The sequence below is a fragment of the Colobus angolensis genome, unplaced genomic scaffold (genome assembly GCF_000951035.1).
Source record: "Colobus angolensis palliatus isolate OR3802 unplaced genomic scaffold, Cang.pa_1.0 Scaffold134, whole genome shotgun sequence".
Lineage (NCBI taxonomy): Eukaryota > Metazoa > Chordata > Mammalia > Primates > Cercopithecidae > Colobus > Colobus angolensis.
Window position 1 is genome coordinate 2,529,450 of NW_012114422.1, and position 26,922 is coordinate 2,556,371.

The window sequence follows — 26,922 nt, forward strand, 5'->3', positions numbered from 1 at the left end:
CAATTGTGGTTTTTTCCATTACTATATATATATATATGTGTGTGTGTGTGTGTGTGTGTATGAAATTTGGTCTGATGCAAGAGCTTCTGAAACTTCTGGAATTTCCTGAGTGACAGAGGTTAACAGGAGAGTATTTCGTTACTAATGCTCTTTTCAATCATACCAGAGCTTGTACTAATGAGGCAACTCTTCCTGGGCCCCTCGACAGCTTCAGGATGGAAGGCTGGCTATATCAGTGGAACCAACCATGTGGTTTAGAGGGTTAGAACTTTCAGAAGCACACACCTGGGCGGAGACTGGAGACTGAGCTAATTACCAATAGCCCACGATTTAATCAGTCACATGTACATAAGAGTGCCTCCATAAAAACCCTAATCAATGGGATTCAGAGCTTCCAGTTTGATGAATGCATCCTGATGAATGCATCCATGTGCCGGGGGGGGTGGCGTACCCCAACTCCACGGGAACGATGCTCTGGTGCTTGGGACCCTTCCGGACAGCGCCCTGCCCTGTGTACCTCTTCATCTGGCTGTTCATTTGTATCCTTTATAATAAACTGGTAATCACCAGTAAAGAGTTTTCTTGAGTTATGTGAGCCATTCTAGCCAATTATTGAACTTAAAGAGGGGGTGAACCCCTGATTTATAGCTGGTCAGTCAGAAGTACGGGAGACCTAGATTTGCAATTGGCATCTGAAATGGGAAAAGTCTTGTGGAACCGAGCCCTTAACCTGTGGGGTCTGTGCGAACTCTAGGTAGCTAGCATCAGAACTGAATTAACTTGTGGGACGCCCAGTTGGTGTCCTGTACTGCGTCACACCATTTTACCAACGTATTCACACAGGCCTTCTGCAGGTTGACCTTCCAAGCTACAAGATGACCATTCTTCCCAGGTACCTTTACCATACGGCATGCAGGAACAATTCGGTGTGCGAACAAAGCTTTCATCGGAATTGTTCTGGTGCTATCTTTAATGACAACCATCAATGGCTTGGGAGATGCCCAATTATTACACAGAAAAGGCACAGTTCATCTGAAGTATTATAATCGTGACTCTTAGACAAAAAGATTTCTAGAATCAGCTAAGAGCAAGAGAAGAAGCCCAGAACTAGTAAATAAAGTGGGAAGAACATGAAAAACAAAAAGTTGGGCCCAAGAAAGTGAGGGAGAAGAAAAGGAAAAATCAGTTAGGCAGATAGCTAAGGTTAGTCCTCAGAGATATAGCCTAAAAATCAGCTACACGTACAAATAGAGCTGCCTGGGGAAAAACTAAACTGCAGCTGCACTGATAAGAAAGCAGGGCCCAGCATAGAAGCCTTTTGTTCTTTGTGTGACTAGCAGGCTCCCAGGGAGAAGTTTCTTCCCCTTCTCCAGCATATACACAGTGGGCTCCGTGGGAACTTGCACAGGGAGCAGGGAGGTGGTGGGGGAGGCTTACCTAAAACACAGTTATACAAATAAGGTGTTGGCCGAGACGGGCGGATCACGAGGTCAGGAGATCGAGACCATCCTGGCTAACACGGTGAAACCCCGTCTCTACTAAAAATACAAAAAAAACTAGCCAGGCGAGGTGGCGGGCGCCTGTAGTCCCAGCTACTCCGGAGGCTGAGGCAGGAGAATGGCGTAAACCCGGGAGGCGGAGCTTGCAGTGAGCTGAGATCCGGCCACTGCACTCTAGCCCCGGCGACAGAGCAAAAAAAAAAAAAAAAAAACAAATAAGGTGTTGCACTTTGTGTTTACCCAAGACATGCCGGTGTCTGCACAGATAAGGAGAGTTACACAGACAGCTTCTCTGCACAGATAAGGAGAGTTACACAGACAGCTTCTCAGATAAGGGAAGTGACCCAAACAGCTACAGAGATGAGGGGAGTTTCTCAACAAAAGCTTTCGGATTCAACTGTAAAAACAGCGACCCACTCAGGACCTCCTTTCCGCTGCACAGAGCTTTCTTCATTCACTCCAACTTTACCCTTGTGTTCACATTAATCCTTACTTTTCTTGGCCGTGAGACAACGGGCTTGGATAACACCTCAGACAACATGAGCATCAACCCTAGACAGTTTCAAAAAGGTACTTGTCAAAATCCATGAGCCTAAGGATGAATGTACAAGCACCTAGGGTACTGGGATGGGAAAGGCTATGCCTGCCGTCATCCACCCTTGCAGGAAATAATGAGTATGTAACTTGAAGCTCAAAAGAAATGGGTGCCTTTTACACTGCATTTCTACCAGAGCTTCATGCCCCAAATGGTAAGCTTTTTAGGTTCATTAGTAGGATGTGGGCCCAGAGGAACACAGAGCTCCTGCTATACCACTAACAGCATACACATCTTTTATCTGGAGAACGTGAATATTTAATAAACTATAGGGCAACAGAGGACGGTGATTAAAAGCTCAGGCTCAAAGCTTGGCTGGGTTTGTGGTCTGGCTTTGCCACCTACTAGCTGTGGACTACAAGCAAGTTATTTACCCTTTAAAAACTCAAGACTCGGCCGGGCACGGTGGCTCACGCCTGTAATTCCAGCACTTTGGGAGGCTGAGGCAGGCAGATCTGAGGTCAGGAGAACAAGACCATCCTGGCCAACATGGTGGAATCCTGTCTTTACTAAAAACAGAAAACAAACAACAACAACAACAACAAATCAACCGGGCGTGGTGGCCAGAACCTGTAGTCCCAGCTACTTGGGAGGCTGAGACAGGGGAATTGCTTGAACCAGGGAGGCGGAGACTGCAGTGAGCTGAGATCGCTCCATTGCCCCCCAGCCTGGTGACAGAGCGAGACTCCATCTCAAAAACAAACAAACAAACAAAAAAATCCCTGAAGACTTCTCGTTTATAAAATGAGGGTGGCAGAAGTACTACATAGTCTCTTGGATAACCTAATCAGACACACCTGGTGCCAGAAAGGAGTCCCTGTTAAGCAAACAGGGAATGCTACAAGAAATTACCATAAACTGCAAATTACAATAAAATTTACATGTATTAACACTATATTCTATATAAACCTAAAGCCCAACAATTCAATCTCTTGATAATGATTTGGAAGGAAGTTTGAGACTCTGCAAGGCTTCAAAACAAGCACCAATTAGAATGCTACACCATAATAAACATCACTTACAATGAGCTAAGATCACAGGCATATGGGTAAGACAACATAGCAACGGCGTGACAGATCTTGAAATTATAGGCACTTCCCTAGTTATCTCATCTACTTCATGAGACTGTCATTGTTTGAGTTCATTGTCATTCTGTACTATTTCATTGCTACAATTTTTTCCTAACCAACTCTCTCCATCTTACATCCAATTTTCTAAGCCAGCTTCCTCCAGATTCTTCTTGACTCACAAAACTAAGCCACTGCTTTGTAAAAGAAGACATTCTACTCAGGCTGAGATAAGAGAATACACAAGTGGTATCCTAACATTACTGCATGTGTGGGTGTTTTATGGGCCACTTTCCTTTACAATTCCTTCATTGATGTTCTCAATCTCTGATTTTACTGACCTCTTTCTAATCACATGCCCCAATTTTAAACACACACACACACAACTGTCCCCTCCCACTGCTTTAGCTGGCTTTTCTCTGGGCCCTGCCTCCTGAACCCTTTCCTAACTGCCTCCTTCACTGATTGCTCTTTTTTTTTTTTTTTTTAACTGTAAAATACTGTTTCACTGAATTACACAGGCTGGCCTCAAACTCCTGGGCTCAAGTGATGCTCCTGCCTCAGCCTTAGCTGGGACTACACGCACAGGACACCACGATACCATGCCTGGCTGGTTGCTAACTCTGTTACCATGTGGTCTTAGATAACCTCTCACTGTATTTCAAGTTCAAATGTGATCAACAAAATACTTATTCTATTTGGGAAAATAAGTATTTTGGAAACAGTTAATGCCTCCCACAATAAAACATTCCCACAGCTGAATCAACATTTAAACTATTATCTCCACAGAGGGAAAAATAAACAGATACAAACATCACTGTGAGCCTAATTGGAACTGATCATCTAAAGGCAGACAAATACCAAAAGGGATGCGATTGTGGAAAATGTAAAAAGAAAGTCATATTGGTCTAACCCCATTCTATCATTAAAGTCATGTATCATTGTATGGATCTGATTTTCCAAATTTCATTTTCACTCTTACTCTATACAGTGCTATAGTATTACCAATTTACATATGTATATATATTTTTATGTGTCTATATATACGTGTACCTATACACACACATTCTGAATATTAGAATGGACTAGCCTTTTTCTACTAGCCCAAAAGTGATTTATCAAAGTAAACTATGCTAATAATTAAGGGTTCAAGCACATTATCCTTAAGCTACACATTGATATATACACCAGGTGGAAATTCAAAACAGCATCCGTAAAAGAAACATTTATGTTAGCATCTAGGGAAATCTCATAGCCCTGCTGACTGACCACTTGTTTCTGGAAGAGCATACCTTTGAATAAAATGGGTTCACATCCAGCCCCTGCCACCTGCAGGGTTAAGACACTGAGCACGTCATTTACTTGCAAAACTGAAAAAATCAGTTCCTGGCTGGAACTACTGGTGCTTTCACAAGCTTGGAGAGAAATGCCAGGGTTTCGTTACCCCTGGTTCCAAGAGGGCATACAGCTTTTACTGAAAAAGTCACAGCATATAAAACAAATAAATATAGAATATACAACGCCAAGAGGGAACGCTAATGTAAACCATGGACTTTAGGTGGTAGTGACGTGTCAAGGTAGGTTCATCGATTCTAACAAATGTACCACTCTGGTGGGAAGCGCGGATAATGGGGGGAGGCCATGCGAGCGGGGAGGGGAGGTATATGGGAATTCTCTGTATCTTCCTCTTAATTGTGCTGTGAACCTAAAACTGCTCTAAAAAAAAAAAAAACCTAAGCCTAGTTTTTAAAAATATAAATAAATAAATGAACAAAACAGTGCCTGCCCCCCAATGGCTCAGTAAATGGATGTTGGCTGAATAGCGTATGGTAAAGTCACAGTGGCAACACTCCTCACATACAGTGGCTGGCAATCCCCTCCATGGGACCAAGTTCATGATTGCATGCTATACTCAATTTCCCACGCAAGCACTGAATCACAGAGAATACTAAGGGCGTTAATTTGTAGATACTGCAAACTCTCCTCCTCCACAGGAAGTAACATTCACACACGCAAAAGGAGTCCAACAATATCTTTGGAGGGCAATGCTTGCAATCCTTCCAGAAACTCCTCTCACAGATACATTTCCAAAAAGACACAGATTTAGGTATGAGGCTGTTCATAACAAACACTGGAAACAGCCTTATTTTCCAGCTACCCAGGGACTAGTTAAATGAATTACGACCTATACAATGAAATATTTTTTAAAACAACACGTCAGGTGTGTTAGGCTAAATTGTGTCCCCCAAAATTCCTATGTTGAAGTACTAACCCCTAGTACCTCAGAAAGTGATTGTATTTGCAGTAGGGCCTTTAAAAAGGTAATTAAGGTTTGGCCAGGTGCGGTAGCTCACGCCTGTAATCCCAACTCCCAAGGTAAGTGGATTGCTTGAGGCCAGGAGTTCGAGGCCAGCCTGGCCAACATGGTGACACCCCGTCTCTACTAAAAATATAAAAATTAGCCAGGCATGGTGGCACATACCTGCAGTCCCAGCTTCTGAGGAGACTGGGGCACGAGAATCGCTTGAACCCAGGAGGCGGAGGTTGCAGTGAGCCGAGACTGCACTCCAGCCTGGGTGACAGAGCCAGACTCTGTCTCAACGAAAAAGGTACTTAAAAGGTAAATACGACCACTGGGGTGGTCCTTAATCCAACAGGACTGCTTCTTAGAAGAGGAGGACACACACACAGGGATGGCACAGCAACACGGTGGCCGTCTACAAGCCCAGGAGAGAGGCCTCAGAAGAAAGCAACCCTGCACACACGTTGCTCTTAGACTTCTGGCCTCCACAAGTGAGAAGCTGAATTTCTGTTGGGTAAGCCACCCAGTCAGTGTTACTTTGTTATGGTGGCCCCAGCCAACTAACACAGGCAGTATGCCCTACTATTTCATATCTATGTACATACACATATGTGTAGATATAAGACCACCAACACTGACTACCTGAGGAACAGGCCTAGGGGAGGGACAGGGACATCCATTATAAACTTATTGTTCTGCTCTCCTGGTTGGGTTTTTACCATGTGCATGCATTACTCTTATAGTTAAAAAATGAAGAAAACTGACTACTTGAGAAAAGTAAACTGTGTGTGGTGGCTCATGCCTGTAATCCCAAAAACTCTGGGAGGCACCCAGCACTGGGTGGGCGGATCACTTGAGCTCAGGATTTCGAGCCCAGCCAGGGCAACATGGCGAAACTCCATCTCTACAAAAAATACGAAAATCAGCCAGGCATGGTGGTGTATGCCGGTGGTCCCAGCTACTTGGGAGGCTGAGGCAGGAGAATTGCCTCCCGCGTAGCTCGGACCACAGGTCGAGGCTACAGTGAGCAGAGATTGCACCACTGCACTCTGGTCTAGGCCACAGAGATCCTGTCTCAAAAAAGAAATAAAATAAAAGCAACTAAGCTGAATGATAGTGATATAAAAGCATTTGCAAATGTGGTATTGCTGTAGGTTGGGCTTTTCCTTTCTGAAGAAGGGTCCCCTCCCCCAAACATACTGCAAAGGAAAATCTTTCGAAGAGCCTGGCACACCCTCCCTCCAACCGCAGGAATAGCAAAGGCTTTTCTAAATAGGAGGTGCTTTGTCCTCGCCGGGGCAAAGAATCAAAATGAAAGGATAAGCTGGCTCTTGCTTATCTTACCTGAAGCTGGGCCTCCCACTTACTGTTACTTTTCTTCCCCAATCCAAGGACCAGCCCCGCAACACACACACATACTACAAAAAAAAAATACATCTCCCTCTCTGTCCTCCGCACCGGCCTTGGGCACAGATGGTCCTTCCAAGGATTGATCTAGGTGTGTGAGGAAATGCTCACAGAAACATGAGCTAGGGCTGGTAGTAACGTCCAAGTACTTCTTCTGTTAAATTAAAAAGCACAATACCTTCATTACCCAGAATTTCCAGTTGGCAACAAGAAGGTCAAACATATTCCAAAATCGGCATGCACACACACACAACACATGCACCTTAATCATAAAAGGGTCTCTGTCTCCCTCTCTCAAGTCTTCTTGTCACAGTTCCAAAGGCCTGACTACCAGGTTCTTAAACCACAGCAACCAAGAGGACAAACTGCTGGGGAGAACCAGAGAAGCTGGGCTCAACTCTAGCGAAGTGACTTGCCCTTCTGGGTCTTAGCTGTCATCACCTGTAAGTCGAAGGAGCCCAGGTAGACGATGGGTGGTAGATCAACAGGTGTCATCTCACATCCAACGGATGGGCAGCGGCTGCCTGAAACTCTGTGCTGAGGAGGATTCCTAAGGCTGAATGTTTCAGCAGGGAAAGTGCAGTGATCACTTGGTACCATCCGCCACAGGCATGGAAAGATAGCATGGTGGCATCACACCACACTCCTGTCAACCCTGCAAGAGGTAACTGGATATCCTTAGCATCCATAACTTCTTAGATGTTGAAAAACAAACTGCAACGGGCAAGCACGATGAGTCAACCCCACAGCAAGGTAAGAAAAACAACCAAAAGGAGAAGCCAGAACTAAAAAGTGGAGCAGCGGTAAGCTCTTTAAGCATCCCACATATGAGACAAAATGGCAAATGTAAGAAGCCACGTTTGCTTGTTCTGCTTGCCTGCAGAATTTTACAAAATCCCTTATCAGCCGAATTCCACAAAGCCCCTGACTCGGACTGAGTGCAGCCCTCCAGAAGAACGCCCTGAAGATGACCAGCAGCACACAGCATGGGTTGCCAAGTCTCTTGCCTGCATCAGGTAAGTTCAATGACCCTAGGCCTTGCCTCTTTCTGTACATATCTGACAGGATTAATTACTATGCCTCTATCATCTATAACCACATGTACTCTTGCACCCAAACCTTGATGAGATCTTGCTCTAACTTAACTTCGAGCACATCTGTTGTAACATCTGAGCACTGGAAGAGCTGCCATCACTTGTCTATAAACTGCGGGCTGAAACTCTGGCTTGGAGCAGTCTAACAGAAACTCTCTGAAAGACTATCGGTTGCAATCTTCAGCAAGACTTCTGAATAAACTAGGTGGGTTTGAAAGCCTGATTTTTCTTTAGCTGACACACTGGTAATGTAAGCATCGCTCTATTGCTGCACAGTCTATGTTCTGCATGGTACCAGCTCACACATGGCAGTGTGACCACTCATATTCATGACAACAGCCCAGGCAGCACATATGTTCTGTTACCTTCATTCCACTTAGGAATGAAAGAAGTATACTAAGCAAATAAGTGCTTAGGACACTTCTGTCACAAGTATGATCCCAAAGGTGGGTCACATTTTTTAGCTTCAGTGCTTGAGTTTTGGGGAGCATGAACCCCTTGGCCATGTGGAAACCAACTATTCTGAAGGACTTGCTCCTCAACGGGGCTGGACAGCCAAGTTGGCTTTCGTGTGTCTAAACTAAGTCCAAACCATAAAAGGAAGTGTGACACCACCCTTCATTCACAGTCCCTTTTCCTATTTCTGGAAATACAGGAGACCTAGCAAAGCTAAGGAAAGACATTAGGAGTTTTCTGTGAGCTACAAAAATTATAATACTGCTCCTTAATAAACAGCAGTGGGATGGGGCACAGTGGGGAAGTTCCTCAAATATTGAAGCTGACCAAGCTGTTAGAACTCAGCATGCTGGGAGGTTGTAGTACCAAGGAAATAGAAGAAATGCATTAAAAACATAAAACTAGGTTCACAGTTTTTCATTCAAGTAAACAACACTGCATCTTTTAACTACAGAGTTCCACATCTTTCAGTAATACATAATGCTACCCATGCCGTGTGAGGTATGGGTAGTATTCCTTCTCTTTTGAAGCTTTAGGGTTACCTTCCTTCTCTTTTGAAGCTTTAGGGTTACCTTTGAGTCAACTGTGATGTGCAGAAGAAATGAACAATTCTCTACTTTGAAGAGCAACATTCATTGAAATTCTGGACCCAACAACCAACATTGTGCAGCTTCATCTTCCCATCTCAAGCTCAGAAATAGCTTCCACTGAACTTAGACCCTTCTTCCCACTGCAAGAGGGCAGTGGTGGGGTGGGGAGTGGGGGTGGGGAGGTGTTGGTAAACCCTCCCTCTTGGCACCACAGTGCCAGGTACTGTCCTTTACTGATAGCTATGCAATGGCATGGTGCAACTTAAAAGCTAGGAGAACAAGCACAAAAATTCCTCTGCTCAATAAAGGAGTGTTTTACTGAACAAACAGTGTAACTGCAGGTGGTTCCTAATTCGCAAATGGTTGTAATCTAGAAAACTCAACACATACACATGTGGTTTATCTGGGGCTTACAGTGGCTTTCTCCCATACAAAAGAATACATGGCAACCTATGAAAGCTTACTAAATCAGCCAGGTGCGGTGGCTCACGCCTGTAATCCCAGCATTTGGGAGGCCGAGGCAGGTAGATCACTCAAGGTCAGGAGTTTGAGACCAGCCTGGACAACATGGTGAAACCCTGTCTCTACTAAAAATACAAAAAATTAGCCAGATGTGGTGGTGGGTGCTTGTAATCCCAGCTACTCAGGAGGCTGAGGCAGGAGAATCGCTTGAACCCGGGAGGCGGAGGTTGCAGTGAGCCAAGATCGCGCCACTGTACTCCAGCCTGGACAACAGGGCAAGACTCCATCTCAAAAAAAAAAAAAAAAAAAAGAAAGAAAGAAAGTTTACCGAATCCATAATAATATTAGCTAGCAATAGTTAACACTTATTAAGCTCTTACTGTCTGCAAGGCACAACAATTATTATGTGTTACAATCATCCCTATTTTACAGAGATGAGACCAGGGCTCAGAGAGGGTAAATGGCAGCTTAAGATCACAGAATCGGCAAGTACTAGACTTAATTTAAATCTGGTAGGCTCTTTGCCATTCTTCTCCACTTACTGCTGGCATAAGCGCGTGAACAAGACAGGTAACACTGGCCTGAAACTGGCTTCAAACCTCGGTTTCCTACAGGAGGGAGACAGGCTACACTGGAAAAAGGAAACAATTTTTCTTCCCTGCCCCTGTGTGTACAGTAACCATTCAGCAAGTATATGAAGAGGTCACTTCCCTTTTTGTGCCCCTTCCTGTCTCCCATGCAAACTCTGGCCTCCGTGAACATGGATGGCTTCTTCTAGTGTCTTGCCCCAAGCAGCTCAACCACTCCAATCACCAAGCTCCCTGCCTCACCAAAGCCTATCCCATATTAAAAGCCCTATTCCTAATTCTATGGAAATAGCCAAGCCATCCATTCAGTCAGCTAATATTTACTATACTCTACACGTGCTATGTGTTTTGTCAGTTCCTGGGAATGCCGCAGTAAACAAGAGACCTTGATTCTACACTCTCTAAGCAAGAAAACAAAGATATACATAAGATGACCATCTGCATGACATCTATTACACATCTATTACATGTGGTTTATGAGAAGAAACCTAGATGTCCAATAAAAAGATTAAGATTTAAGATCAGTTAAATTATGGAAGGTTCATATTATAGAACATAATACACCCACTGAAATGATTATATAGGTTATACAGAAAAATTTATGGCCATGGAAAGACATCCACACTGTATAAACTAAAAATAGTTAATATAATAGTGTAACGTATAAAAGGATTTTGGGTAAAAATGTAACAAGACATAGATCAGCACTAACAACAAGAAAACACAAACTCGAAGGATATACCAGTACATCAACAGTAGTAAACAGAGTTGTAGAATTATGAGTGATTATGCTCTTCTGTATTTTCTGAACTTTCTGCAACAAGCATACATCTTATAATTAGAAAAACATTACAGGTTTCTATTTTGGAAGAAGGCAAAACATTCCTGTTCTACCTCATAGGTGGCAAGCCCTCAAATATTTGTTAAATGCATCAGCCAATGAGTAAATCAAACCCTACTTCAGCTACGTCATTGGAAGAAAACAGCCAGAGTGAACTATCACCATAATTGAGACATTAAAAAAAGAAAAAGAAAAACCTACTGTACTATACCCTTAAAAATATTTGGGCCAGGAGCAGTGGCCCATGCCTGTAATCCCAGCACTTTGGGAGGCCGAGGTGGGCGGATCACTTGAGACCATGAGTTGGAGACCAGACAGACCAACACGGTGAAACCCTGTCTCTACTAAAAATACAAAATTAGCCGGGTGAAGTGGCACACATCTGTAATCCCAGCTACCTGGGGGGCTGAGGCAGGAGAATTGCTTAAATCCATGAGGGAGAGGTTGCAGTGAGCCAAGATCATGCCACTCCACTCCAGCCTTCGCAACAAGAGCAAAACTCCATCTCAAAAAAATAGTTAAGATGGTAAATTTTATGTATGTGTTTTTTATCCTGCAAGGAAAAAAAAACTTCCTTAAGCCTTGTAAAACTTTTTAGCCGGGCGCGGTGGCTCAAGCCTGTAATCCCAGCACTTTGGGAGGCCGAGACGGGCGGATCACGAGGTCAGGAGATCGAGACCATCCTGGCTAACACGGTGAAACCCCGTCTCTACTAAAAATACAAAAACTAGCCGGGCGAGGTGGCGGGCGCCTGTAGTCCCAGCTACTCCGGAGGCTGAGGCAGGAGAATGGCGTAAACCCGGGAGGCGGAGCTTGCAGTGAGCTGAGATCCGCCACTGCACTCCAGTCCGGGCGACAGAGCGAGACTCCGCCTCAAAAAAAAAAAAAAAAAAAAAACTTTTTAGAGTTTCACTGAAGTAAATAAAACAACACTTGGTAGAATTTGAAGCAATTAAAAATAAAATGAAAAAAACAGCTATCGATATGGCTTGGATTTGTGTCTGCACCGAAAGCTCATGTTGAATTGTAATCCCTAATGTTGGAGGTGGGGCCTGGTGGGAGGTGACTGGATCATGGCAGAAGAGTTCTGATGAATGGTTTACCACCATCCGCTTGGTATTGTTCTCACAACAGGGAGTGTGTTCTCATGAGATCTGGTCGTCTAAAAGCGTGTGACATCTCCCTACTCTCTTTCTCTCTCTTGCTTCTGCTCCTGTCATGTAAGACACCTACTCCTCCTTTGCCTTCTGCCATGATTGGAAGCTTCCTGAGGCCTCCCCCAAAGCAGAACCTGCTATGCTTCCTGTACAGCTTGCAGAATGGTGACCCATTTAAACCTCTTTTCCTTATAAATGACCCAGTCTCGGGTATTTCTTTACAGCAATGCAAGAACAGATAATACGGCTACCTAAAAGTTCAAGAAGTTAGAGAAACAGAAAGCTGTATATCTGCCTAGCCTTGAAATATGCTCTTATAGTTCCTTTATCTGGGTTTCTTAAATTTTATTTTGAGTTCACTGAATCCTCTAAAGCGCCAAGGCTTTCATCATCATGCCCATAACTGTGGCAGCAGGATTGTAGGGACTGTGAGAGACGAGTTTCTGGCAAGTGGTTTCTCAAACAAGTTTCAACATACTAGAGCTGTGTTATTTTCTACGCTGAACATTTCCGTGAAACGAACAGTCAAGGGTCAGCTTAGTATCTCCAGCCATCAGAACCAAGTCTGAAATGGGCAAGAACAGGCTATGAACACATACAAAGCCAGTAACCAGCTTTGGGGTTACAATGGAGTCTAAGACAAAGATGTTCCCCTTTTTTGGAGTCTCCTTCTCAGAAGGTTAGGGTTACTTTCAGCACCAGAAGAATGTTTATCAAGTCCTCTGTTCTCAGACAGCAGTGGGATTATTTGAATTGTTCCATCACACCACCCTCTCTCTACCTTAAAATAAAAAATATCATATCACACTTAATACATTTTAGCAGGTTGGTGAGATCTATAAGGTTTGAGGTTGAAGGGTAATCAACATCCCTTCTGACAGCTCAACAGAAAACAAACGTTCCTGAGGGGCAGATCCTTCAGAGCAGGGTTTCTACGACTCAACACTATTAACTAGGGGCCAGAAAATTCTTTCTCTTGGGGGGCTGTCCTGTACACTGGATGCTGATGTTCAGCAGCATCCCTCCCTGCCTCTACCCACTAGATGCCAGGTGCAACTCTCCCTCTCCCCTGCAAGACGTGATAATCAGAAACGTCTCCAGACAATGGCTCCCCAGTTAAGAGCACTGAGTTAGGAGTGAAGAGCAAGAGACATCTCCACAGTCAGACTGTCGGGGTTCACCATCTTCAGTCTGAACACAGGAGAGCATGCTGGCAACTTATGTGTGTGAGAACACTTGCTGGAAAGCTAAAGCCGTCTTTACACCTTCATTTCTACTGAGGAAAAAACAAGAGCTGTTGGAACATTCATTGGCACCCACTGAAGCAACAAATACCTGTGGCAGAACAGGGCTGAAAAAGGTAAGTTAAGTAAGTTCTAGAAGAAAAAGGTATAAGAAAATGTAATCTTGAAACTCAAAACGGAGAAGTGTAGGGGAATGGGAGAAAACAAAAGTACTTATTGGGTTTTAAATATTTTTTTTAAATTAGTTTTAGGGCTGGGCACAGTGCCTCCCGCCTGTAATCCCAGCACTTTGGGAGGCCAAGGTGTGTCGATCACTTGAGTCCGGAAGTTTGAGACAAGCCTGGGTAACACAGTGAGACACTGTGTCTACAAAAAAATACAAAAATTAGCCAGGCATGGTGACACAAGCCTGTAGTCCTGGCTACTTGGAAGGCTGAGGTAGGAGGATGAATTGAGCCCAGAAGGTCAAGGTTACATAGAGCTGAGACTGCATCACTGCACTTCAGCCAGGGCAACAGAGTGAGACTCTGTCTCTAAAAAAACAAATAAAATAAAATACAGTAAAAACTAGTTTTATTTAATATATAAAGTAAGTTTGATTTTTACTTTTTAATTTTAATATTTATTTTGACATTTTTATTTTACAAAGTTTTACTTTTAAAATAAGTTTATTGAAAAGTTTTATTTTTAGGCCGGGCGCGGTAGCTCACGCCTGTAATCCCAGCACTTTGGGAGGCCGAGGTGGGCGGATCACGAGGTCAGCAGATCAAGACCATCCTGGCTAACACAGTGAAACCCCATCTTTACTAAAAATACAAAAAAATTAGCCGGGCATAGCGGCGGGCGCCTGTAGTCCCAGCTACTCAGTAGGCTGAGGCAGGAGAATGGCGTGAACCCGGGAGGCGGGGCTTGCAGTGAGCTGAGATCGCGCCATTGCACTCCAGCTTGGGGGCAGAGGGAGACTCCGTCTCAAAAAAAAAAACTAAAAGTTTTATTTTTAATTTATAAAATAAAGTCAGTTTTAAATAGTCTCAGCAAAAAAGAAGGTGGGCAGAAACCTTGCTTGTTCTACTTTATAAATAGTAGCTTATCAACCGGCAGTCAGTGAAACACTAAACCCAAAATTTGCCTCATTGTGTCATGGAGATTATGCTGCAAGGGAGAAACCTGCCAGGCCCTTTCCAAGAGGTGCTATGTGCCAGCTCAATCCCCAAATGCTGCCAAGCCACGGAGTGCTTTCTAGGCTGGTGACGGGCCCCGGTGCCAGCTAGATGCCCGTATGCTCTGGGATGGAAACAGAAAGGAGTTCATTTCACTGCTCTCTGAGAGCTGGAGTGCAGAGGACCTTAGAACTCAAGTGCCCCAAAAGCTTCAAGGGTTTAGCAGTGAGTGCACTTCTTTCCCCACTAAACGAAATTCTATGCACAATATATAACACATGTGGATGCATTATAATACCACAAATGTAGTTATATATTCATACAGTATTTATTAAATGCTTACTAGTGACTGGGTACTGGTTCTACGAGTTGGCAATATAGTCCCTGCTCTCAGGAAGCTCACATTTTAGTGGATTTTTTAAAATCAAACTCAGCATCCAGAAAATTCAACCTAAACCGGCTACGTTCCAAAACCTGCACTGATCTAGTCCAGTCCTTGTATTTTCCTGATGTGAAAACTGAGGCCCAGAAAGGTTAGGTGATTTGGCTCAAGGACAAATCTAGTGACAAGCATCAGTGGTGCATCAAAAAACACATCAGTGCAAACAACTCAGCAGTCTGGAAGAGGAAAGAGCTAGTAACTCATCCTCTGGGTTCCACACTTCTGTATCTACTGTGCAATATACTAACAGACACTTGAGACACGTAAATGAAGTCATCGTTAGTAGCTTTAAAAAACACTCTGCTCCATCTCAAAAACAACAAACAAACAAACAAACAAACAAAATGCTCTGCTGATCCTAGTAAGAAGGCAGTTAGGGTCTCTCAGAGTCTAACACATTTTGAAAAGTATCCATCATGACAGTTAAAATGAAAAGCCGGCACATGTTGCATTAACCCTGGGGTAGCCATAAAACTGGTGCTCTTGGCTGGACGCAGTGGCTCACGCCTATAATCCCAGCACTTTGAGAGGCAAAGGCGGGCGGATCACCTGAGGTCAGGAGTTCGAGACCAGCCTGACCAATATGGAGAAACTCCATCCCTACTAAAAATACAAAATTAGCCGGGCATGATGGCAGATGCCCGTAATCCCATCTACTCGAGAGGCTGAAACAGGAGAATCGCTTGAACCCGGGAGGCAGAGATTGCAGTGAGCCGAGATCACGCCATTGCACTCTAGCCTGGGCAACAAGAGTGAAACTCCATCTCAAAAAAACAAACAAACAAAAAAATATATATATATATGCTGGGCATGGTGGTATGTGCCTGTAATCCCAGCTACTTGGGAGGCTGAGGCAGGAGAATCACTTGAACCAGGGAGTCAGAGGCTGCAATGAGCTGAGATCATGCCACCGCACTCCAGTCTGGTTACAGAGCAAGACTCCGTCTAAAAAAAAAAAGTCTGGTACGCTTGAACAGCTACAGGCTGTGCTATGGTAATGCCCACCCCCGATCTACCTCCCTTCCCCCGCTTCTGGAAGCAGCTGACTAAATCACCCCACATGCAGATTCAACCACTGGCCGCTCTCCTCACAAACCACAACACAGAAAGGGCTCACTACTCAAAAGAACACCTCTGACCCACTCCACTGCCCAGTAACAAGATGTTTCTCTTTCAAGGTGGTTAGTCTAGAAACAAGGGCTCTGTACAAGGAAAAACTTGCACACTTCACCTACCCTAGATCCCATAAAATCCTGTTCTTTAGGATTCACAGCGTTCAATAAAAGATGATTATTTCAAGCCTTTCTAGTATTTTTCACATAAATACATAAATTAGAAAAAGAAATGTCAGACAACAGGCCTCTGGTTTGGAAAACCACAGCTGTACCCGGACAGTACCAGTGCTCAGAGGCAGAATCAGGGGAAGGGGAAAGGGAGGCAGAGGCCCACACTAACCTCTCAGGACACACATCCCTCCTACAGGGTCACCCTCACTCCTAACCCACCCTGTGTTCTGGATGCCTGGTGCTGACATGAAAGTTCTGGTTTACCAGCTTTTTTCTTGGAGTAGCAGCTGCACTGTTTTCGACAGCTGAGAAAACACTTTTTCTCACAGTTAGCTTTAGCCTTCATCATCCCTCCAACTTCAGGAAACCTTCTTCCCAACTCTTCCCTCTTTTCATCCTTGAAATTCATCTTCTTCTTCCACTTATAGCTTGAAGTGGAAGGAATGAATAGGTGTGTGCCTTTCCCCCAAACAAACAGCCACTGTTCATTGCCTTTTCAAGTAAGCACCGCCAGACGCCCAGTGGGTTTTATCAGCACCCCTCCACCCACTTCTGAAGCAGGTCCTCATTCCAAGGCAAGCTGGCACAAAGCCCTAGACAGCCTTTGTGAGGATGCCTGCATTCAAGTACCAGCTGCCTCGATGGCACCACCTGGCAGAGAACTGTCATGCCCTGACCCCCAGCTTGAGAAACTCCTGTTTATGTTCTTAAAATACATTTGCAAAAGGAACCAGGGCCAAATGAAGGTGCTTATCATACTTATTTCTTCTATCATCAACAGAAATGAAAATAACCTTACATTACCACCCACCAACCTTTACCTTTTTTTTTCATTCAGAGTATTGGTTGCACAATCAAATATGGGAGTACAGAGATAGAAGCAAGTCACAGGCCAGGTGCGGTGGCTCACGACTGTAATCCCAGCACTTTGGAGGCCAAGGCCGGTGGATCACCTGAGGTCAGGAGTTTAAGACCAGCCTGGCCAACATGGCCAAACCCTGTCTATACTAAAATCACAAAAAACTAGCTCAGTATGGTGGCACGTGCCTGTAATCCCAGCTACTCAGGAGGGCAAGGCAGGAGAATTGCTTGAACTTGAGAGGCGGAGGTTGCAGTAAGCCTAGATACCGTCACTACACTTCAGCCTGGAGGACAGAGCGAAACTGTCTAAAAAAAAAAAAAAAAAGAGAGAAATAGAAACAAGTAACTTGTTCATGTTGGCAGTGGTGTTCCCTCTACTTTTTAAAATTACAAGGCAGAAGTCTTCTATCAGCCCTAGATTGTGAAGACCAGCACCCCCGCATCAAAATCAAACACAATGGACCTCAATGCCAGGCTGACTGAATGAATTGTTATTGGGCTGCAAAGTAAACAGGCCCAAGGGGGAGGCTGTTCAGGAAACAGATCTTAATTACTGTTATTTGTTCAGTCAAACCTAGCATTTATTTATCCAGTCAGCTGGGTGGAGTGGATGTTGGACTGGGCAAAGAAGGCTCCTTTGAAGATTCTGGATCTTTCTCACCCCTTCTTCCTTCCCCTGCAAGGAAATCCAAGGCCTCAACACTCAGGGAGCCCCAAGTGGAAAGCCAGTTTGGGGCCAGGACACACCTGACTGATGGTGCCTCTGAGGTGGGAGTCACTGCTCTCCATGGAGAGAAAGGAATCTGAGGGCTCCCAGACAGGAGCCTGAGGGGTGAAGCGGGGAGGCGGGCAATCAAGTAGCAACTGGAAAAAAAAGGACTCCAATGTGGTGGTGGGAGTGGTGGCGGGAGGAGGGGTAGCCTGGGGAGATGGAGGAGGCTGCTGGAGTGACAGTAGCAGAGGTTTGGGAGGAGTGTGGATGTGAGCATGAGACAGCAGGGAAGAAATGGGGTCTTGAGCAGTGTGGATGAGGGAAAAGAGCCAGGAAGTGGAGGAAGCCCCCCAAAGCAGGTCAGCCCTGAGCAGAACAAAGGCAGAGACTGCCTCACTCCAGGAGCAGAGAGCACTCAGCCATGCTAGGGACCTTCACTCAATGGCACCCCAAAGGGGACTCATGAACAGCTGCCTGGGCATCATGGGGAGTCTCAGGCTCCATCCTAGACCTGCTTCAGCCTTACAGGGTTTAAAAAACAAAACCTCCCCAGGGGATCATCTGACATCAGCTGACAGCAGGCACCTTTAACTAACAATCCCATGTTCAAGTGATGATAACACGCCACACACCCACCAGCCAGCTGCCCTAGCTCTTCACTCAGAAGGGCCCTTTGGTGATGGCAAATAACGAAAGCAAGTTTCCAGTGAGATCACACATAACTTCAGTATAACAGGTAAGGGAATCACGAGAGAGTAGTATGCAGTCTCTGAAAAAGGTGTCTGTAATTCAACCCGGAAAAAATGCTAATGGACACATCCTTGGGAGAGATAAATACACAAAACTGTTAACCAGGATTATGGGATGTTAGATGGCCTTTGTTTACTTTGTCTATGTTTTCAAGGTTTAACACTAAGCATGAATTTCTAAGTTTTTTAAATGAACAGAAAACTGCAATATTTTAACAGGTAAAGAATTAAAGAGCAGAAAAAAAGTAAAAAGCCTATTTAATTTGCTACCCACCATACAGGATATGTTTTGTTGTCTGTAAAATGCATTCCATTGGTCTACATTAAAAAGCAAGACAACTTTGGCCAAAAAAAAAAAAAAAAAAATCAATGAACATCAAAAGAAAATAAATACTCTAAAATGAGTTTCGAGGCTACCTTTAATGGCCAGACATGGTGGTTCACGCCTACAATCGCAGCACTTGGGAGGCGAAGGTGAGAGGGTCTCTTGAGCCCAGGAGTTCGAGACCACTCTGGGTGACACAGGGAGACATCAGCTCTACCAAAAAAGTTTTTTAATGAGCTAGGCGTGGTGGTGCCCATCTGCTGTCCCAGCTACTTGAGAGGCTGAGGCAAGGAGAATCACTTACACACAAGAGGTGGAGGCTGCAGTGAGGTGTGATCACACTACCACACTCTAGCCTGGGTGACAAAGTGAGACTCTGTCTCAAATAGTAATAATAACAGCTTTAATAAAAATGGTCCCAAGCTCACTCTCTGGGGTAAGCACTTTCCAGACACTGAGGAACACACACAGAGGACCCAGAGGAAAATCTGCTGCGCTGTGCTCCCTGAAGAAGAATCACTCCCACTTTGCAAGTGTGGATGGGCCACTGTTTCAAGGTAGTTTCTCAGTGACTGGACAAAGCTTTGCTGAATCATTATCTCCTGTTATTACCTCACTTCATCACTGACAAGTTAGGTGTCTACAAGGAGACTCGGGAAATATTATCATATTTGGCCTCTGAAACAGAGATTTACTCCATAAGAACAAAACTGGACCACATGGGGACCAAATCCAAAATTGTGACCTCACCAGATCCAACCCAGAAGTTTTGGTGGTGTTTGTTTGTTTGTTTGTTTGTTTTTGTGTGTGTGTGTGTGTGTGTGTTTGAGACGAGGTTTCGCTCTTGTTGCCCAGGCTGGAGTGCAATGGCCTGATCTCGGCTCACTGCAACCGCTGCCTCCCGGGTTCAAGCAATTCTCTTGACTCAGCCAGAAGTTTTGGTGGTGTTTGTTTGTTTGTTTGTTTGTTTTTGTGTGTGTGTGTGTGTGTGTGTGTTTGAGACGAGGTTTCGCTCTTGTTGCCCAGGCTGGAGTGCAATGGCCTGATCTCGGCTCACTGCAACCGCTGCCTCCCGGGTTCAAGCAATTCTCTTGACTCAGCCTCCCAATTAGCTGAGATTACAGGGGCGCAACGCCACACCCAGCTAACATCTGTATTTTTAGTAGAGACTGGGTGTCACCATGTTGCCCAGGCTGGTCTCAAACTCCTGACAGACCCAAATACAACTTTTTGAGTATCTGTTTTGTGCAACATATACTTCACTAGTTTATTTATATATGTTACAGAATTTAATGTTTATCACAGCCCTACATTGTTATCATCTACCTCTATTATAATGAGAAGGTGAATCAAATAACACAGACATACCTAGTAAATAGAACTGGAATTTCTGCCTCAGTCAGGTGACTCTGAAGTCCATTTCTCTGCAATACTTTATAATGTTTAATGATTGGTGTAACACCTTGATCACGCCTTCACAGCCTTCCTCTCATTCTATCCTTATAACCACTCCACAAGGCAGGCAGGGAGAGTAGCATTATTCCCAACATAGAGACAAATGTGAAGCCTGGATAAGTTACCTTATTTTTCAGAACTCATTCTCCTCCTTTCTAATAGCACCCAGCTGGGTGAGCACAATGAGCAGCAAAGCCTTGATGGTGCTGACAGAGGAGACCAGCGACACCCGGAAAGACAAAGACAGCAAGCTTTGCTGCTTCCATACTGCCTTGAAAGAGTAGGGTTATCCCATGCACCTGTGTAAAATGCACTCACCATGCACACGTGTGTGTACGCAAGGGCAGAGAACAAAGCCCTAAAGACAGAACCAAGTCCCAGAGCCCCAGTTCTATTTCAAAGTGTCAAACTTTGCAGCATGTTCAACAATTTAAGGAGGCAGAGAAATATATCTTGTGCTTCCATCAAAACACCAAAATTCAAGATGGGAGTGTCTTCGGTAACCAAGGAGATTCTTCTACCCAGCACTCATTATAAGTAATAGTTACCTACCATTTTTTAAGTACTTCCTATGTATCAAGGCACTACTCTAAGGTGCTTTCAAGACCTTTCATTTAATCGCCCCAAAGGAAACAAAAAAAATAAAAAAAACCACCCCCCTACCTTCTGTTTGAGAGAGAGTCTCGCTCTGTTCGCCCAGGCTGGAGTGCGGTGGCCCGATCTCAGCTCACTACAACCTCCAACTCCCAGTTCAAGCAATTCTCGTGCCTCAGACTCCCAAGTAGCTGGAGTACAGGTACACACCATGACGCCAGGCTAATTTTGTGTATTTTTTAGTAGAGATGGGGTTTTGCCATGTTACAGGCATGAGCCACTGCACCCGGCCAAAAATAATAGAAGTATCACAATCTCCATTTGCCAGATGAGGAAACCTGAGTCTCGGAGGTTAACCGACTTTCCAGAAGCCACTTTGGGATAAACCAGAATCCTAATCTCTGATTCCAAAGCCCAACAGGGTTCTAAAACCAGTTTTCTTTTGCCAGATCTCAGGATATCTGGAATATACTGTTTTGACCCCTCCTCCACCTACTCCCCTAGAGAAACATAAAATCAAGAGAGACCCTAAAGCAGGTGCATGCATCCACAGCAGTCAGGAGAGTCCACTGGATGCTGCATCTCCCTCACCTGCCCCTCCTGAGGGCTAGTCCTGACCTTGAGATGTGCCATTCCCAACGCTTGCTGTGAGAACACAGCACAGCCTTGGGCATCCCACTACTGTTCCGAAAGCCATTCTTCATTCTTCTTGCAATTTGTGGCAGTGATACTAATAATAATTTTTTAAATAATAGGAAATTGCATTGTGCATTTTCTAGGTGCCAGGTAAGGTCCTCAGTTCTTAGCATGGATTCATTTCATCCTCACAACAATCCCACAAAGTAAATACTCATACGGCCATTTTTCACCAATAAGACAGGATTATTACTTAAATTTTTGGCATACTATGCCCTACTTTTTCTTTTTTTGAGATGGAGTCTGGCTCCGTTGCCCAGGGCTGGAGTGCAGTGGCGTGATCTCAGCTCACTGCAACTTCGCCTCCCAGGTTCAAACAATTCTCCTGTCTCAGCCTCCTGAGTAGCTGGGACTATAGGCGCCCCCCCACCACGCCCGGCTAATTTTTGTATTTTTAGTAGGGACAGGGTGTCACCATGTTGGCCAGGCTGGTCTCGAACTTCTGACCTCAGGTGATCCACCCGCCTCGGCCTCCCAAAGTGCTGGAATTACAGGCATGAGCCACCACGCCTGGCCTATGGCCTACTTTTATAATCAGAAAAAATGTTATAAGCTATACTGACAGAAAAATGAGGAAAAGACAAAATAAGTAGAGAAAACATAAAGAAAGAAAAGAGAGAAAAAGGAAAAAAGAATTCCATTTTTTTCACAAATGAGAAAACTGAGGTCTCTCCTAAGGTCGACACAGGAACTCAGTCAGCCAGGCCCCAAACTCTTTCCTGTGCTGCTATGGTGCCGTCTCTAGAGGGTCACAGCACACCTCATAATAAAACTGTGTTTACAGCCGGGAGCAGTGGCTCACGCCTATAATCCCAGCACTTTGGGAGGCCCAGGCGGGTGGATCACTTGAGGCCAGGAGTTTGAGACCAGCCTGGACAATATGGTGAAACCCCGTCTCTACTAAAAATACAAAAAAAAAAAAAAAAAAAATCACATGTGTAGATTTTTATTTTTAAATTGACTATCTGATTTTTGCAGTCAATCATTTGAAAGTTAAAAATTCAAAAACTAGCCAGGGTGGGGGCGAACACCTGTGGTCCCAGCTACTCAGAAGGCTGAGGCATGAGAATCACTTGAACCCGGAAAGCAGAGGTTGCAGTGAGCCAAGATAGTGCCACTGCACTCCAACCTGGACAACAGAGTGAGACTCTGACTTACAAAAAAGAAAAAGACTGTGTTTACACAGAGTAAGAAGGTTTAAAAGTTTCTAGCAATTGTTCTGGACTTTGGTTAAAAGTACAGACAGTTGGCCAGCATGGTGGCTCACATCTGTAATCCCAGCACTTTGAGAGGCCAAGGTGGGTGATCACTTGAGCCCAAGAGTTCGAGACCAGCCTGGGCAACATGGCAAAACTCCATCTCTACAAATAATACGAAAAAAAACAAAATAGCCAGGCATGGTAGCATGCACCTGCAGTCTCAGCTACCCAAGAGACTGAGATGGGAAGATCACCGGAGCCTGCGAGGTCAAGAAGGCTACAGTGAGCTATGATCTCAGCACCACACTCCAGCCTGGGCAGCACAGTGAGGGAGGGAGGAAAGGAGGGAGAAGAGGGAGGGAGGGAGGGGGAAAGGAAGGAAGGAAAAAATGTATAGACACTCGGCATAAAACAGAGTGAAAACTGAGTTTGGCACTTGTAGTGTGTATAAAATTGGAATCACAATCCAAATCTTTCATCATTGCCTTTCTCTTTACACTATTAAGAATTTTTTTTTTTGTTTAAGAAAGGGTCTCATTCTGTTGCCCACACTGGAGCGCAATGGTGCAACCATAGCTCTTCGGAGCCTTTAACTCCTTGCCTCAAATGATTCTCCTGCCTCAGCCTCCCAAGTACTTAGGACTACAGGCACATGCCATCATGCCCTGCTAGTTTTTTTATTTTATTTTTTGTTTGCTATACTCCCCAGGCCGGATTTAAACTCCTAGCCTCAATCCCAAAGCACTGGGATTACAGACATGAACCACCACGCCCAGCCAAGACAAAAATTTTAAATTGCCTAAATTCTCATTCACTATCATTCTGCACAAAATGTCCATGTCTAAAATTTCCCAAGTAATTCATGTTTTTTTCTTGTTGATAGCATTAGAATACCTCATACTCTAATATAAATGAAAAGATCATTCCAAACTCTTTTAAGTTAACTATAACAAGAAACAAGAACAAAAGAAAAAGGCGGAAAACAAAAACTAAGGTTTAAAACAAATTTAGTGATAAATTCAGAAAATTTCCTTTTTCTCAAAATACCACCAATATTTTACATACTTTATTTTTTGAGATGGAGTTGCCTAGGCTGGAGTGCAGTGGCGCGATCTCGGCTCACTGCAACCCCCGCCTCCTGAGCTCAAGCGATTCTTGTGCCTCAGCCTCCCCAGTAGCTAGGATTACAGGTGCACGCCACCACGCCCGGCTAATTTTTGTATTGTTAGTAGAGATGGAGTTTCACCATGTTAGCCAGGCTGGTCTCTAACTGCTGACCTCAAGTGATCCACCTGCCTTGGCCTCCCAAAGTGCTGGGGATTGCAGGGGTGAGCCACCGCCACCATGCCTGGCATTTTACATACTTACACACTTTTTTTTTTTTTTTTTTGCTACTTTAACATCTCAGAATCCTCTTTTCAGAGACTGCAAAAAACAAAATAGTTTTGCAACCAACTTTTAAAGCTATTAAGTAACTAAAAGTGATCAATATAAACAAACTAGGAATTTGAACTCGCCTACATTGAACATTCATTGTTTAAGTCAACACTAGGAAAGGATAAAAGTAAACAACAGAAACTTGCTCTCTAATGTAGGGAGAAATCTCTTGGCCAGTGAAGCAGTACAAAAACACAAACATTCTGCTTACAGGAACTAATTAAAAAGAAAAGGAAAAAACAAAACACAGATCAGCCATATAAAGTTATAATGATGAACATCTGTAAAGATTACATGAAATCACCCATGTAAAGTGCTCAGCACATGTGCCTGGCCCATAAGTGTTTAATGTTAGCTTGTATACATGCTCATTTCATTCAATACAAGGCTACTTAAATGCTCTGTGCCTCTGCTGCCTCATACAAAACAGACACAACAGTAGTTCCTACATCATAGGATTATTAGGACTGAGAATGTTTTCAAGGCACTTAGAACAACGTTAATTGTCAATATTATTCTTAGTGTCCTCGAAAAGGAAGGCCAGAGGTTTACAGGGCTGGGATCTAAACCTAGTCACTCCAAAGAAGTAGCATCTCATTTCCTCAAACTCTGGGAGATTTACCTAGTTGCCAGTTCTCCTCCCACTGCTCAGGAAATTCCCAGGGCAGAAGGAACCCAAGGACTCGCTCCCTCTTGGAGGCTCAGCCTGCTCCAGGAACTTGCAGCTCCAGCATCCCCAACTCCATCACTCAAACCTCACACCTGGCCAAAAAGCTACTGGCCGGGCACAGTGGTTCATACCTGCAATCCCAACACTTTGGGAGGCTGAGGCAGGCAGATCACTCGAAGTCAGGAGTTCAAGACCAGCCTGGCCAACATGGTGAAACCCTGTCTCTAGTAAAAATACAACAAAATTAGGTATGGTGGCACGCACCAGCTACTCAGGAGGCTTAGATAGGAGAATCATCTGAACCCAGGAGGGCAAGGTTGCAGTGAGCCATGATCCTGCCACTGCATTCCAGAGCAAGACTGTCTCAAAAAAAAAAGAAAGAAAGAAATTATGGCTCTTTGAATTTGTTTGCCAACTACTGATTTGCCTTTTCAAAGGGGGCTTGAGGGAAGTTTTATAACCATGTAAAACAAATAATAATGCAACAATGGCAGCCATTCTCATTTATGCAGCACACTCCCTTCCAAGTGCTGTCACAGACTGTGACACCAGCACAATCTGTCCCAATCTGTCAGGTATTACTGTTATTATTATTTTTCTCCTCTGTAGCAGTTGGGAAACTTGAACTCTAGGAAATAAATTGCCTAAGGTCACAGCTTCTTGGTGGATGGAGTGCAGTGGCACGATCACAGCTCACTGCAGCGTCGACATCTTGGGCTCAAGCAATCCTCCCTCCTCAGCCACCCGAGTAGCTGGAACTACAGGCGCACACTTCCAAGTTGGCTAATATTTGTTTTTTTTGTAGAGATTGGGTTTTGCCCAGGCTGGTCTCGAACTCCTGGCTTCAAGCAATCCTCCCACCTCAGTCTCCCACATGGTGGGATTATAGGTGTGAGCCACTGCAACAGTCCCAGGTAATTTCAAAGCCAGTATTCTTAACTGCCTCACCAAATTGAAAGTGGAAAAGAGAAAAAGGGAATAGTACTTTTAAAAAACAGTAACTATAGAAAAGCCAATCAAAATTCATTTTCCAATTAAGTTATTGCTTAGTAAATGAAAATATTAAATAAAGAACCGGCTACTGCGCCATATGGCAAGGAAGTGTACTTCACTGCTGACAACTCCATTACTCAGGAGAACAGTTTAACTGTGATATATGGATGGCTCCAGTGACCACTGCCACTGTATTTATAGTTTGTGATCTGTATAAACAAAATCATTTCTCATGCCTGTAACAGCATCTACTGCAGGCCTTTGTTACTTACAATTAAATCTCTGTAAATATTTAAATCTCATGGTCACAAAAAAGATGAGTCAACCATCTAAGAATGACTGGTCACCAGTTCCCAAAACACAACCTCCAGCGTCATGACCACCAGCCCCAGTAGGTCTAAATTCCAGATGAATAATTCTTCCAACATACAGTCAAATTAAAAAAAAAAAAAAACAATAGAATTGAAAGCCCAGAAATAAACCTTAACACTGACAGTCAACTAATTCTGCCAAGATAATTCAACTGGGAAAGAACAGTCTTTTCAACAAATGTTGGTGGAACTGGATATTCAAATGCAAAACAATGAAGTTGGACCCTTTCCCTATACCACAGACAAAAATTAACTCATTAAGAATGGCCAGGTGCTGTGGCTCATGCCAGTAATCCCAGCACTTTGGGAGGCCAAGATGGAAGGATTACCTGAGCCCAAGAGTTGGAGACCAGCCTGGGCAACATAGTGAGATCCCATCTCTATAAAACATCAAAAAGTGAGCCAAGTGTGATGGCACGCACCTGTGGTCCCAGCTACATGAGAGGCTGAGACAGGAGGATCACTTCAGCCTCAGAGTTCAGGGCTATAGTGAGCCATGACTGTGCCACCACACTCCAGCCTGAGAAACAAACTAAGACTCTGTCTTTAAATAAAAACAAAAACAAAAACAAAAACAGCCAGGCAAGGTGGCTCATGCCTGTAATCCCAGCACTTTGGGAGGCCGAGGCGGGCAGATCACGAAGTCAGGAAATCAAGACCATCCTGGCTAA

At 44.3% G+C, this 26,922-nt stretch overlaps 1 protein-coding gene across 2 annotated transcripts in view; it reads right to left on the bottom strand.

The window, feature by feature from the left end:
* The window catches only part of SERINC5 (serine incorporator 5), a 156,785-nt gene that overhangs the window by 95,498 nt on the left and 34,365 nt on the right, over window positions 1–26,922 (bottom strand). The window lies entirely within an intron of this gene.